Source organism: Taudactylus pleione, unplaced genomic scaffold (assembly GCF_031769625.1).
Source record: "Taudactylus pleione unplaced genomic scaffold, aTauple2 ptg000494l, whole genome shotgun sequence".
NCBI classification, from domain to species: Eukaryota; Metazoa; Chordata; class Amphibia; order Anura; family Myobatrachidae; genus Taudactylus; species Taudactylus pleione.
The window spans coordinates 1,783,239-1,797,035 of NW_028284896.1; the positions used below are offsets into that span (position 1 = coordinate 1,783,239).

General features: G+C 45.5%; 1 protein-coding gene across 1 annotated transcript in view; it reads left to right on the top strand.

The window, feature by feature from the left end:
• Positions 1–11,902: 11,902 nt before the first annotated feature.
• The window catches only part of LOC148502538 (uncharacterized), a 43,617-nt gene continuing 41,722 nt past the window's right edge, over positions 11,903–13,797 (top strand). Inside the window, exon 1 of the mRNA XM_088449731.1 lies at positions 11,903–12,053. The gene's annotated coding sequence lies outside the window, so the exon portion shown is untranslated. The remainder of the gene's footprint in view (positions 12,054–13,797) is intronic.

A 13,797-nucleotide genomic window follows, 5' to 3' on the forward strand; every position in this document is an offset into this window, starting at 1 on the left:
GGTGCTGTAACCCCCAAAGGGCACTCCAAACAAAATAAAAAATTTTTTTCTGTGTTTGTGAATTGTGTGCACTGTGGCTGCACGTGCATCAACGAAGGAGCAGCGCCAAGCGTGCGCCTGTGTCCCATAAGTAAAAGGCCGGCTGGCTTGTCCGTTAAAGGGTGCTGTAACCCCCAAAGGGCACTCCAAACAAAATAAAAAAATATATTTTTTTGTGTTTGTGAATTGTGTGCGCAGTAGCCGCACGTGCATCAACAAAGTAGTGCCAAGCGTGCGCCTGTGTCATAAGTAAAGGGCCAGCTGGGTTGACCGTTAAAGGGTGCTGTAACCCGCAAAGTACACTCCAAACAAAATAAAAAAATATTTTCTGTGTTTGTGAATTGTGTGCACAGTAGCCGCACGTGCATCAACAAAGTAGTGCCAAGCGTGCGCCTGTGTCATAAGTAAAGGGCCGGCTGGGTTGACCGTTAAAGGGTGCTGTAACCCGCAAAGTACACTCCAAACAAAATAAAAAAATATTTTCTGTGTTTGTGAATTGTGTGCACAGTAGCCGCACGTGCATCAACAAAGTAGTGACAAGCGTGCGCCTGTGTCCCATAAATAAAGGGCCGGCTGGATTGACCGCTAAAGGGTGCTGTAACCCCCAAAGGGCACTCCAAACAAAATAAAAAATTTTATTTTTTTGTGTTTGTGAATTGTGTGCGCAGTAGCCGCACGTACATCAACAAAGTAGTGACAAGCGTGCGCCTGTGTCCCATAAATAAAGGGCCAGCTGGATTGACCGCTAAAGGGTGCTGTAACCCCCAAAGGGCACTCCAAACAAAATAAAAAAATATATTTTTTTGTGTTTGTGAATTGTGTGCGCAGTAGCCGCACGTGCATCAACAAAGTAGTGCCAATCGTGCGCCTGTGTCCCATAAATAAAGGGCCAGCTCGATTGACCACTAAAGGGTGCTGTAACCCCCAAAGGGCACTCCAAACAAAATAAAAAAAAATATTTTTTTGTGTTTGTGAATTGTGTGCGCAGTAGCTGCACGTGCATCAACAAAGTAGTGACAAGCGTGCGCCTGTGTCCCATAAATAAAGGGTCGGCTGGATTGACCGCTAAAGGGTGCTGTAACCCCCAAAGGGCACTCCAAACAAAATAAAAAAATATTTTCTGTTTGTGAATTGTGTGCACTGTAGCCGCACATGCATCAACAAATGAGCAGCGCCAAGCGTGCACCTGTGTCCCATAAGTAAAGAGCCGGCTGGCTCATTTCTTAAAGGGTGGTGTAACCCACAAAGTGCACTACTCTCCAGCAAAAATAAAAAAATATTTTCTGTGTTTGTGTGCGCCTTAGCCGCACGTATATATCAATATAACATAAATGGAGGACCAAACTTTCTCCGATAACAATAAAATAGGGAAAGATCAAGAACCACTTCCTCCTAGTGCTGTTGCTGCTGCTGGGAGTTGTTCATCATCCCAGAGAGGAAGTAGGAACACCACTACTTTTACTAAACAATTGACCCTCCAACAGTCCTTAGCGAGGAGGATGAAGTACGACAGCAGTCATCCTGAAGCGAAATGTATAACTGAGGCCTTGACTGCTATGTCGTGCATCCGGTATCCACCATTAGTGCAGTGGGATTTAGACAATTGATGGAGGTAGTGTGTCCCCGGTTCCAAATCCCGTCTAGATTCCACCTGCATCCTCAAAGCAGCAGCGACAAGCATGCGTCTGTCTGTTAAAGGGTGATGTAACCCTCAAAGTGCGCTCCACAAACAATAAAAAAATTATTTTTTTTTCTCTTTGTGAAATGTGGGCTGTAGCCGCACCTGCATCCTTAAAGCAGCAGCGACAAGCGTGCATCTGTTAAAGGGTGGTGTAACCCTCAAAGTGCGCTCCACAAACAATAAAAAAATATATATTTTTCTGTCTTTGTGAAATGTGTGGGCTGTAGCCGCACCTTCATCCTGCACCTGCGTCTGTCTGTTAAAGGGTGATGTAACCCTCAAAGTGCGCTCCACAAACAATAAAAAAATTCCAACGTGCCAACAATTTCTGACAAGTCTACTGTCACTGCATATGATACTGTCCTCAAAGCAGCAGCGACAAGCGTGCGTCTGTCTGTTAAAGGGTGGTGACACCCTCAAAGTGTGCTCCACAAACAATAAAAAAATTCTTTTTTTTTCTGTCTTTGTGAAATGTGTGGGCTGTAGCCGCACCTGCATCCTTAAAGCAGCAGCGACAAGCGTGCGTCTGTCTGTTAAAGGGTGATGTAACCCTCAAAGTGCGCTCCACAAACAATAAAAAAATTCTTTTTTTTTCTCTTTGTGAAATGTGTGGGCTGTAGCCGCACCTGCATCCTTAAAGCAGCAGCGACAAGCGTGCGTCTGTCTGTTAAAGGGTGGTGTAACCCTCAAAGTGCGCTCCACAAACAATAAAAAAATTCTTCTTTTTTTTTCTGTCTTTGTGAAATGTGTGGGCTGTAGCCACACCTGCATCCTTAAAGCAGCAGCGACAAGCATGCGTCTGTCTGTTAAAGGGTGGTGACACCCTCAAAGTGTGCTCCACAAACAATAAAAAAATTCTTTTTTTTTCTGTCTTTGTGAAATGTGTGGGCTGTAGCCGCACCTGCATCCTTAAAGCAGCAGCGACAAGCGTGCATCTGTTAAAGGGTGGTGTAACCCTCAAAGTGCGCTCCACAAACAATAAAAAAATATATTTTTTTGTCTTTGTGAATTGTGTGGGCTGTAGCCGCACTTGCATCCTCAAAGCAGCAGCGACAAGCGTGCGTCTGTCTGTTAAAGGGTGGTGTAACCCTCAAAGTGCTCCAAAAAATAAAAAACTATTTTTTTTATGTGTTTGTGACTTGTGAGCGATGTAGACGCATGTGCATCAACACAGTAGCAGCGCCAAGCGTGCGCCTGTGTCATAAGTCAAGGGCCGGTTTGGACATCTGGTCCGGACTGAAGGAAGTGCCTACAATTTCTGACAAGTCTACTGTCACTGCATATGATACTGTCCTCAAAGCAGCAGCGACAAGCGTGCGTCTGTCTGTTAAAGGGTGGTGTAACCCTCAAAGTGCGCTCCACAAACAATAAAAAAAAAAAAAATTTCTGTCTTTGTGAAATGTGTGGGCTGTAGCCGCACCTGCATCCTTAAAGCAGCAGCGACAAGTGTGCGTCTGTCTGTTAAAGGGTGGTGACACCCTCAAAGTGTGCTCCACAAACAATAAAAAAATTCTTTTTTTTCTGTCATTGTGAAATGTGTGGGCTGTAGCCGCACCTGCATCCTTAAAGCAGCAGCGACAAGCGTGCGTCTGTCTGTTAAAGGGTGATGTAACCCTCAAAGTGCGCTCCACAAACAATAAAAAAATTCTTTTTTTTTCTCTTTGTGAAATGTGTGGGCTGTAGCCGCACCTGCATCCTTAAAGCATCAGCGACAAGCATGCGTCTGTCTGTTAAAGGGTGGTGTAACCCTCAAAGTGCGCTCCACAAACAATAAAAAAATTCTTTTTTTTTCTGTCTTTGTGAAATGTGTGGGCTGTAGCCACACCTGCATCCTTAAAGCAGCAGCGACAAGCGTGCGTCTGTCTGTTAAAGGGTGGTGTAACCCTCAAAGTGCTCCAAAAAATAAAAAACAATTTTTTTTATGTGTTTGTGACTTGTGAGCGATGTAGACGCATGTGCATCAACACAGTAGCAGCGCCAAGCGTGCGCCTGTGTCATAAGTCGAGGGCCGGTTTGGACATCTGGTCCGGACTGAAGGAAGTGCCTACAATTTCTGACAAGTCTACTGTCACTGCATATGATACTGTCCTCAAAGCAGCAGCGACAAGCGTGCGTCTGTCTGTTAAAGGGTGGTGTAACCCTCAAAGTGCGCTCTACAAACAATAAAAAAAAAAAAAAATTTCTGTCTTTGTGAAATGTGTGGGCTGTAGCCGCACCTGCATCCTTAAAGCAGCAGCGACAAGTGTGCGTCTGTCTGTTAAAGGGTGGTGACACCCTCAAAGTGTGCTCCACAAACAATAAAAAAATTCTTTTTTTTTCTGTCTTTGTGAAATGTGTGGGCTGTAGCCACACCTGCATCCTTAAAGCAGCAGCGACAAGCATGTGTCTGTCTGTTAAAGGGTGGTGACACCCTCAAAGTGTGCTCCACAAACAATAAAAAAATTCTTTTTTTTCTGTCTTTGTGAAATGTGTGGGCTGTAGCCGCACCTGCATCCTTAAAGCAGCAGCGACAAGCGTGCGTCTGTCTGTTAAAGGGTGGTGACACCCTCAAAGTGTGCTCCACAAACAATAAAAAAATTCTTTTTTTTTCTGTCTTTGTGAAATGTGTGGGCTGTAGCCGCACCTGCATCCTTAAAGCAGCAGCGACAAGCGTGCGTCTGTCTGTTAAAGGGTGATGTAACCCTCAAAGTGCGCTCCACAAACAATAAAAAAATTCTTCTTTTTTTTTCTCTTTGTGAAATGTGTGGGCTGTAGCCGCACCTGCATCCTTAAAGCAGCAGCGACAAGCGTGCGTCTGTCTGTTAAAGGGTGGTGTAACCCTCAAAGTGCGCTCCACAAACAATAAAAAAATTCTTCTTTTTTTTTCTCTTTGTGAAATGTGTGGGCTGTAGCCGCACCTGCATCCTTAAAGCAGCAGCGACAAGCGTGCATCTGTTAAAGGGTGGTGTAACCCTCAAAGTGCGCTCCACAAACAATAAAAAAAAATATTTTTTTCTGTCTTTGTGAAATGTGTAGGCTGTAGCCGCACTTGCATCCTCAAAGCAGCAGCGACAAGCGTGCGTCTGTCTGTTAAAGGGTGGTGTAACCCTCAAAGTGCTCCAAAAAATAAAAAACTATTTTTTTTATGTGTTTGTGACTTGAGTGCGATGTAGACGCATGTGCATCAACACAGTAGCAGCGCCAAGCGTGCGCCTGTGTCATAAGTCAAGGGCCGGTTTGGACATCTGGTCCGGACTGAAGGACGTGCCAACAATTTCTGACAAGTCTACTGTCACTGCATATGATACTGTCCTCAAAGCAGCAGCGACAAGCGTGCGTCTGTCTGTTAAAGGGTGGTGTAACCCTCAAAGTGCGCTCCACAAACAATAAAAAAAAATTTTTTTTCTGTCTTTGTGAAATGTGTGGGCTGTAGCCGCACCTGCATCCTTAAAGCAGCAGCGACAAGTGTGCGTCTGTCTGTTAAAGGGTGGTGACACCCTCAAAGTGTGCTCCACAAACAATAAAAAAATTCTTTTTTTTTCTGTCTTTGTGAAATGTGTGGGCTGTAGCCGCACCTGCATCCTTAAAGCAGCAGCGACAAGCGTGCGTCTGTCTGTTAAAGGGTGATGTAACCCTCAAAGTGCGCTCCACAAACAATAAAAATTTTTTTTTTTTTTTTCCTCTTTGTGAAATGTGTGGGCTGTAGCCGCACCTGCATCCTTAAAGCAGCAGCGACAAGCGTGCGTCTGTCTGTTAAAGGGTGGTGTAACCCTCAAAGTGCGCTCCACAAACAATAAAAAAATTCTTCTTTTTTTTTCTGTCTTTGTGAAATGTGTGGGCTGTAGCCACACCTGCATCCTTAAAGCAGCAGCGACAAGCATGCGTCTGTCTGTTAAAGGGTGGTGACACCCTCAAAGTGTGCTCCACAAACAATAAAAAAATTCTTTTTTTTTCTGTCTTTGTGAAATGTGTGGGCTGTAGCTGCACCTGCATCCTTAAAGCAGCAGCGACAAGCGTGCATCTGTTAAAGGGTGGTGTAACCCTCAAAGTGCGCTCCACAAACAATAAAAAAATATATTTTTTTCTGTCTTTGTGAATTGTGTGGACTGTAGCCGCACTTGCATCCTCAAAGCAGCAGCGACAAGCGTGCGTCTGTCTGTTAAAGGGTGGTGTAACCCTCAAAGTGCTCCAAAAAATAAAAAACTATTTTTTTTATGTGTTTGTGACTTGTGTGCGATGTAGACGCATGTGCATCAACACAGTAGCAGCGCCAAGCGTGCGCCTGTGTCATAAGTCAAGGGCCGGTTTGGACATCTGGTCCGGACTGAAGGACGTGCCAACAATTTCTGACAAGTCTACTGTCACTGCATATGATACTGTCCTCAAAGCAGCAGCGACAAGCGTGCGTCTGTCTGTTAAAGGGTGATGTAACCCTCAAAGTGCGCTCCACAAACAATAAAAAAAATATTTTTTTTTCTCTTTGTGAAATGTGTGGGCTGTAGCCGCACCTGCATCCTTAAAGTGGTAGCGACAAGCGTGCGTCTGTCTGTTAAAGGGTGGTGTAACCCTCAAAGTGCGCTCCACAAACAATAAAAAAATTCTTTTTTTTTCTGTCTTTGTGAAATGTGTGGGCTGTAGCCGCACCTGCATCCTTAAAGCAGCAGCGACAAGCGTGCTTCTGTCTGTTAAAGGGTGGTGACACCCTCAAAGTGTGCTCCACAAGCAATAAAAAGAAAATTTTTTTTCTGTCTTTGTGAAATGTGTGGGCTGTAGCTGCACCTGCATCCTTAAAGCAGCAGCAACAAGCGTGCGTCTGTCTGTTAAAGGTTGGTGTAACCCTCAAAGTGCGCTCCACAAACAATAAAAAAATTCTTCTTTTTTTTCCTGTCTTTGTGAATTGTGTGGGCTGTAGCCGCACCTGCATCCTCAAAGCAGCAGCGACAAGCGTGCGTCTGTCTGTTAAAGGATTACATCGGTGACAGCATCCAAGTAGGCATGTCAGACAGTCCGTACATGTACTGGCAGGAAAAAGAGGCAATTTGGAGGCCCCTGTACAAACTGGCTCTATTTTACCTGAGTTGCCCCCCCTCCAGTGTGCACTCCGAAAGCATGTTTAGTGCAGCCGGGAACCTTGTCAGCAAAAGGCGTAGGAGGTTGCTTCCACAAAATGTGGAGAAGATGATGTTCATAAAAATGAATTATCAACTTTTCCAGGGAGACCAGCCTCCAGACCGTACAGAGGGACCTGTGGTGGTGGATTCCAGCGGGGACGAATTAATACTCTGTGAGGATGAGGATGTACACAACACTGAAGAGGGTGAGGAATCGGTGAATGAGGAGGATGAGGACGACATCTTGCCTCCGTAGAGCCAGTTTGTGCAGGGCCAGATTAATTGCCAGCTTGTTTTGTGGGGGCCCAAACGAACCAATCATTTCAGCCACAGTCGTGTGGCAGACCCTGGCACTGAAATGATTGGTTTGTTAAAGTGTGCATGTCCTGTTTATACAACATAAGGGTGGGTGGCTGGGCCCAAGGACAATTCCATCTTGCACCTCTTTTTTTTCTTTGCATTATGTACAGTTTGGGGCCTAGTTTTTCAATGCCATCCTGTCTGCCACTGCAGTTTCACGCCTAGATGGGTCACGTGTTTGTGCCGCCCACTTGTGTCGCTTAGCATAGTCATCCAGCTACCTCGGTGCAACCTTTTGGACATAAAAACACTATTGTGAGGTGTGAGGTATTCAGAATAGACTGGAAATGAGTGGAAATTAAGGTTATTGAGGTTAATAATAGCATAGGAGCAGAAAAACCTACAAATTCTGTGATTTTAGCTGTTTTTATGCTTTTTTAAAAAAAAATACAGATCGAAAACACAAAACCCAGAACCCAAAACACCGAAGGGTGGTTTTGGCAAAACCAATCCAGAGCCAAAACACGAAGAAAGTTCCAGATCCAAAACCAAAACACGAAAAGTGGCCGGTGCACACCCTTAGTTTTCACAAAGTTTGCTGCTTCAGTGTTTTTAGACCATTTTGTCAGATGTTACTATGGTATACTGAAGTAAAATTACAGCATTTCATAAGTGTCAAAGGCTTTTATCGACAATTACTTTAAGTTTATGCAGAGAGTTAATATTTGCAGTGTTGACCCTTCTTTTTCAAGACCTCTGCAATTCGCCCTGGCATGCTGTCAGTCAACGTCTAGGCCACATACTGACTGATGGCCGCCCATTCTTGCCTAATCAATGCTTGGAGTTTGTCAGAATTTGTGGGTTTTTGTTTGTCCACCCGCCTCTTGAGGATTGACCACAAATTCTCAATGGGATTAAGGTCTGGGGAGTTTCCTGGCCATGGACTCAAAATTTTGATGTTTTGTTCCCCGAGCCACTTAGTTATCACTTTTGCCTTATGGCAAGGTGCTCCATCATGCTGGAAAAGGCATTGTTCCTCACCAATCTGTTCTTGGATGGTTGGGAGAAGTTGCTCTTGGAGGATATTTTGGTACCATTCTTTATTCATGGCAAAATTGTGAGTGAGCCCACTCCCTTCAGTGGCAAACGCAGGACTGTGAAAGGGGGGTTTCCAATTTCCGAATACAGAACCAATTAAAAAAATCCACAATTTTTATATATATATATATATATATATATATATATATACACATATACCAATAGCCCGGCACTCCCACGATCTTTCTAATGTCCAACGGTGCCGATTTGATATAAAACCAGATGAAAACAAGCAGCAGCACTCGTTGTTTCTAAAATATATATATATATATATATATATATATATATACAGTCAGGTGCATAAATATTGGGACATTGACAGAATTTTCATATTTTGGCCCTTATTCACCACCACAATGGCTTTGAAATGAAACAAACAAGATGTGCTTTAACTGCAGACTTTCAGATTTAATTTGAGGGTAATTACATCCAAATCAGGTGAACGGTGTAAGAATTACAACAGTTTCAGATGCCCCAAACAATCTGAAAGGGTTTTCATCAGAGAAAATAACTTTACCCCAGTCCTCAGCAGTCCAATCCCTGTACCTTTTGCAGAATATCAGTCTGTCCCTGATGTTTTTCCTGGAGAGAAGTGGCTTCTTTGCTGCCTTTCTTGACACCAGGCCATCCTCCAAAAGACTTTGGGGCCCATTTATCAAAGTGCATTTGAGGTAAATTCCCCGAAAACACCTGTTTTCGGGGGTTTACCTCAAATACTAAGTATCCCTCGAATGTATGAAGTATCCCCCTCCATTGCCGCCGGCAGCCGCCTCCCCCATAGGTTTCTATGGGGGATGCGATGCTGCCAAATGTATCAATATCGGGAATGCGAAGCTTTCCCGATATTGACCCCAGCAACTAACGCTATCTTCAGCCGCTGTGTCCTATGGGCACTTACCGCATTTCAGCCGGCGGAGGGATCTTCCAGATCCCTCCGCCGGCAATGGGCGCCGCTCATGTGCAGTCCTCGGGACTGCGCAGTAGCCCGGAATGCGCTCCGGCCACATCGCAGGGACGGGCTCTTTTCGGAGCCCGTCTCCCTGCATGTGCCGGGTCATACATTCGGCCGGTATGATCGCATTTTGCAATGCGATCATGGGCGGTACTGCATGCCCTGATCGCATTGCAAAATGCGATCCTTAGTAAATGGGCCCCTTTGCCTCACTGTGCGTGAAGATGCACTCACACCTGCCTGCTGCCATTCCTAAGCAAGCTCTGCAATGGTGGTGCCCCGATCCCGTAGCTGAATCAACTTTAGGAGACGTCCTGGCACTTGCTGGACGTTCTTGGGCGCCCTGAAGCCTTCTTCACAACTATTCTCTCCTTGAAGTTCTTGATGATCCGATAAATGGTTGATTTAGGTGCAATCTTACTAGCAGCAATATCCTTTGCCTGTGAAGCCCTCTTTGTTCTAAGCAATGATGACTGCACATGTTTCCTTGCAGGTAACCATGGTTAATAGAGGAAGAACAATGATTTCAAACTCCACCCTCCTTTTTAAGCTTCCAGTCTGTTATTCTAACTCAGGGATGGGGAACCTCAGGCCCGGGGGCCCTATAAGGCCTGCAGAATCATTTGGTCTGGCCCTCAGAGCTTTTTTCTGTTAGCCTCATCTGGCTGGCAGGGTGCCTGAAATGGCACCCTGCAGCCAGAATCTATGCAGCAGTGTCGCCTGGAGAGTGCTTAGGACGCTTCAGGTGGACACATCACTGCCCTTAAAGCTCTTTGGAGCATCCTCAGGATGCTCCGTGCATTGCTGTAATCACCTGCGATTGTGGCCCTGCCTCTGGTGACGTCACATGTAGGGGGCGTGGCCTGCATCGGGCCCGCGCATAATGTTATATATATCAAAATGGCCCTCGGCAGAAAAAAGATTCCCCACCCTTTCTAACTCAATCAATATGACAGAGTGATCTCCAGCTTTGTCCTCGTCAACACTCATCTGTGTTAACGAGAGAATCACTGACATGTCAGCTGGTCCATTTGTGGCGGGGCTGAAATGCAGTGGAAATGCTGTTTTTGGGATTGTGGGCCTGATTCAGACCCGTTCGCTAGGCTGCTTTCGCACGTAGCCTGCCGATGTTTGCAATGCGCGCATGCCTATAAGATGCAGTGCACGTGCGCAAACTAGTCCAAGCGATCGGGAGGCGTTCCCTCGCAGCGCATAGCCACCTCGCTAGAATGATTGACAGGTGCCATTTGTGGGTGGTAACAGGGGATGGTCAATGGAAATGGGGGGGTGGTTGTGCGAACGCAGGCGTGCCTGAGCTTCCTAACGCCGTTTCAGAGGTGTGCATAATTAAGACGCAGCGTCATAATACACGTCACATGGCTGTATTAAACACTGAAGTACTCGCGGTGCATGCGGTAGGATATGGTCAGCCACAAGTGCTGCGTATGGATCGATGTTACCGATTGTTGCATACACTTCCTGAAGATGACGTGAATCGCTAAGGCAGGGGTCAGGGAACTTTTTTACCTTTTACCCCAAAATATATTTAGATACGCCTATGTTACCCCCTTGATTTGAAAGGAAGGAAATTATATAGTAGTGCCCCCATGTATTGCCCCTATATAATGCCCCTGTAGTGCCCCCATGTATTGCCCCTGTAGTAGTGCCCCCATATAATGCCCCTGTAGTAGTGCCCCCATATAATACCCCTGTAGTGCCGCTTGTACAAAAAAATCCACTTACCTTAATCCCCGCTCCTGCATCCGCCGCCGTCCTGTCCGCCCGGCTGCTCCTCGGAACTATGGGAGAAACGTCATGACGTCTCTCCCATAGTGCACATGGAGAGAGGCGGAAGCTGGAGTTCAGAAGAGAACTCCAGCCTCCGGCTAACGCGGCGCTGCAGGGAAGGAGCGGGCATCCAGCTTGGAGCCTCCCTGCGGCACAGCCGGGCATGCATATGAATCATTCTATATTATACAATGATTCATATGCATGTCCCACTGTCCGTCCATTACCCCCAAGAATTTCATTTTTACCCCATGTGGGGTAATTTACCCCTGTTCCCCGACCACTGCGCTAAGGGAAGGTGGAGGACTTAAGACAGGATGGTGGGTGTCTAAATACACTGCGAGATCACACTCCAAGACATAGTGGGCGTGGTAATGCCTTGTCGTGCGATTGTTGAATTTGCATACTTTGGCGTGTGAACATATCTAGTGAGCGGTTCTGAATCGGGCCCTAAGTTCATTGTCATGGCAAAGAAGGACTTTGCAATTAATTGCAATTCATCTGATCTCTCTTCATGACATTCTGGAGTATATGCAAACTGCCATCATAAAAACTTAAGCAGCAGAATCTGTGAATACCAAAACTTATGTCATTCTCAAAACTTTTGGCCATGGCTGTAAAATTATTTTTTTTAGCATTTCATCTCCCTGGAACTAGAAACAGTTACAAATGAGTGTTACGTCCATAAGCACAAATTAATAAATATGACATTATGAATTCCTGAGTACGACTCTAGCCATGACATTCTCAGAATAGCAGCATTAGTACATTATACGCGTAGAGAGTGATTAATGAGGAGAACGTGCAGAATAACTGAGGGCAATTGGCAACGTTATTCTGCGAAAATGCCACATCCAAGATGTCCTCCTAGTCGGGACAGTCATGTGACCTAGCCGCGAGCCTCCTTCTTCTTTGCTGGCCGCCGACGTCATTACTCCGCCCACAAACTGCGCATCCGTCTGAGTGACTTGGTTGTGATGGAAACGGCGTTGTGGCCCTGACCTCCAACCCTTTGGCTGTCCGGAGAGAAACGATGTGAGGAGCGGGATCACGTGACAGGGGGTCGGCCTGTCAGACTGCGCGAGTGACGTCACTTCACATTAGGGTGAGCAGGACGGGGAGGGGGATATGTACACAGATATATGGTATGTAGTTAGATTACCATTGAACCCCGCTGCCCTAATTCACGTGAGACATTGAGGATCTATAGTCTTCTGTCTGTCCTCTGTCATATGGTATCTGTATAGGAGAGTATACACCTTCCATGGCAGTGACTTTCCATAGGATGCCATATTACAGTTCATGGCAAAGTTTATCTTCCTGTATTATGCCCGAGACTCCCACCTTTACATTACATAACACCAGCTCCTATATGGCGTCTGGGGTTAGATGGTGATACCCTATCCATTACATGACACCAGCTCCTATATGATGTATGGGGTTAGATGGTTATACCCTATCCATTACATGGCACCAGCTCCTATATGATGTATGGGGTTAGATGGTGATACCCTATCCATTACATGGCACCACCTCCTATATGATGATTAGGGATTAGATGGTGATACCCTATCCATTACATAGCACCACCTCCTAGATGATGTATGGGGTTAGATGGTGATACCCTATCCATTACATGACACCAGCTCCTATATGATGTATGGGGTTAGATGGTGATATCCCATCCATTACATGGCACCGCCTCCTATATAATGTCTGGGGTTAGATGGTGATATCCCATCCATTACATAGCACCAGCTCCTATATGATGTATGGGGTTAGATAGTGATACCCTATCCATTACATAGCACCAGCTCCTATATGATGTATAGGGTTGGATGGTGATACCCCATCCATTACATGACACCAGCTCCTATATGATGCATGGGGTTAGATGGTGATACCCTATCCATTACATGACACCAGCTCCTATATGATGTATGGGGTTAGATGGTTATACCCTATCCATTACATGGCACCAGCTCCTATATGATATCTGGGGTTAGATGGTGGTACCCTATCCATTACATAGCACCACCTCCTAGATGATGTATGGGGTTAGATGGTGATACCCTATCCATTACATGGCACCACCTCCTATATGATGATTAGGGATTAGATGGTGATACCCTATCCATTACATAGCACCACCTCCTAGATGATGTATGGGGTTAGATGGTGATACCCTATCCATTACATGACACCAGCTCCTATATGATGTATGGGGTTAGATGGTGATATCCCATCCATTACATGGCACCGCCTCCTATATAATGTCTGGGGTTAGATGGTGATATCCCATCCATTACATAGCACCAGCTCCTATATGATGTATGGGGTTAGATGGTGATATCCCATCCATTACATGGCACCGCCTCCTATATAATGTCTGGGGTTTAGATGATGATATCCCATCCATTACATAGCACCAGCTCCTATATGATGTATGGGGTTAGATGGTGGTACCCTATCCATTACATGGCACCACCTCCTATATGATGTATGGGGTTAGATGGTGATACCCTATCCATTACATGACACCAGCTCCTATATGATGTATGGGGTTAGATGGTGATATCCCATCCATTACATGGCACCGCCTCCTATATAATGTCTGGGGTTAGATGGTGATAATACCCTATCCATTACATGACACCAGCTCCTATATGATGTATGGGGTTAGATGGTGATACCCTATTCATTACATGACACCAGCTCCTAGATGATGTATGGGGTTAGATGGTGATACCCTATCCATTACATGGCACCAGCTCCTATATGATGTATGGGGTTAGATGGTGATACCCTATCCATTACATAGCACCAGCTCCTATATGATGTATGGGGTT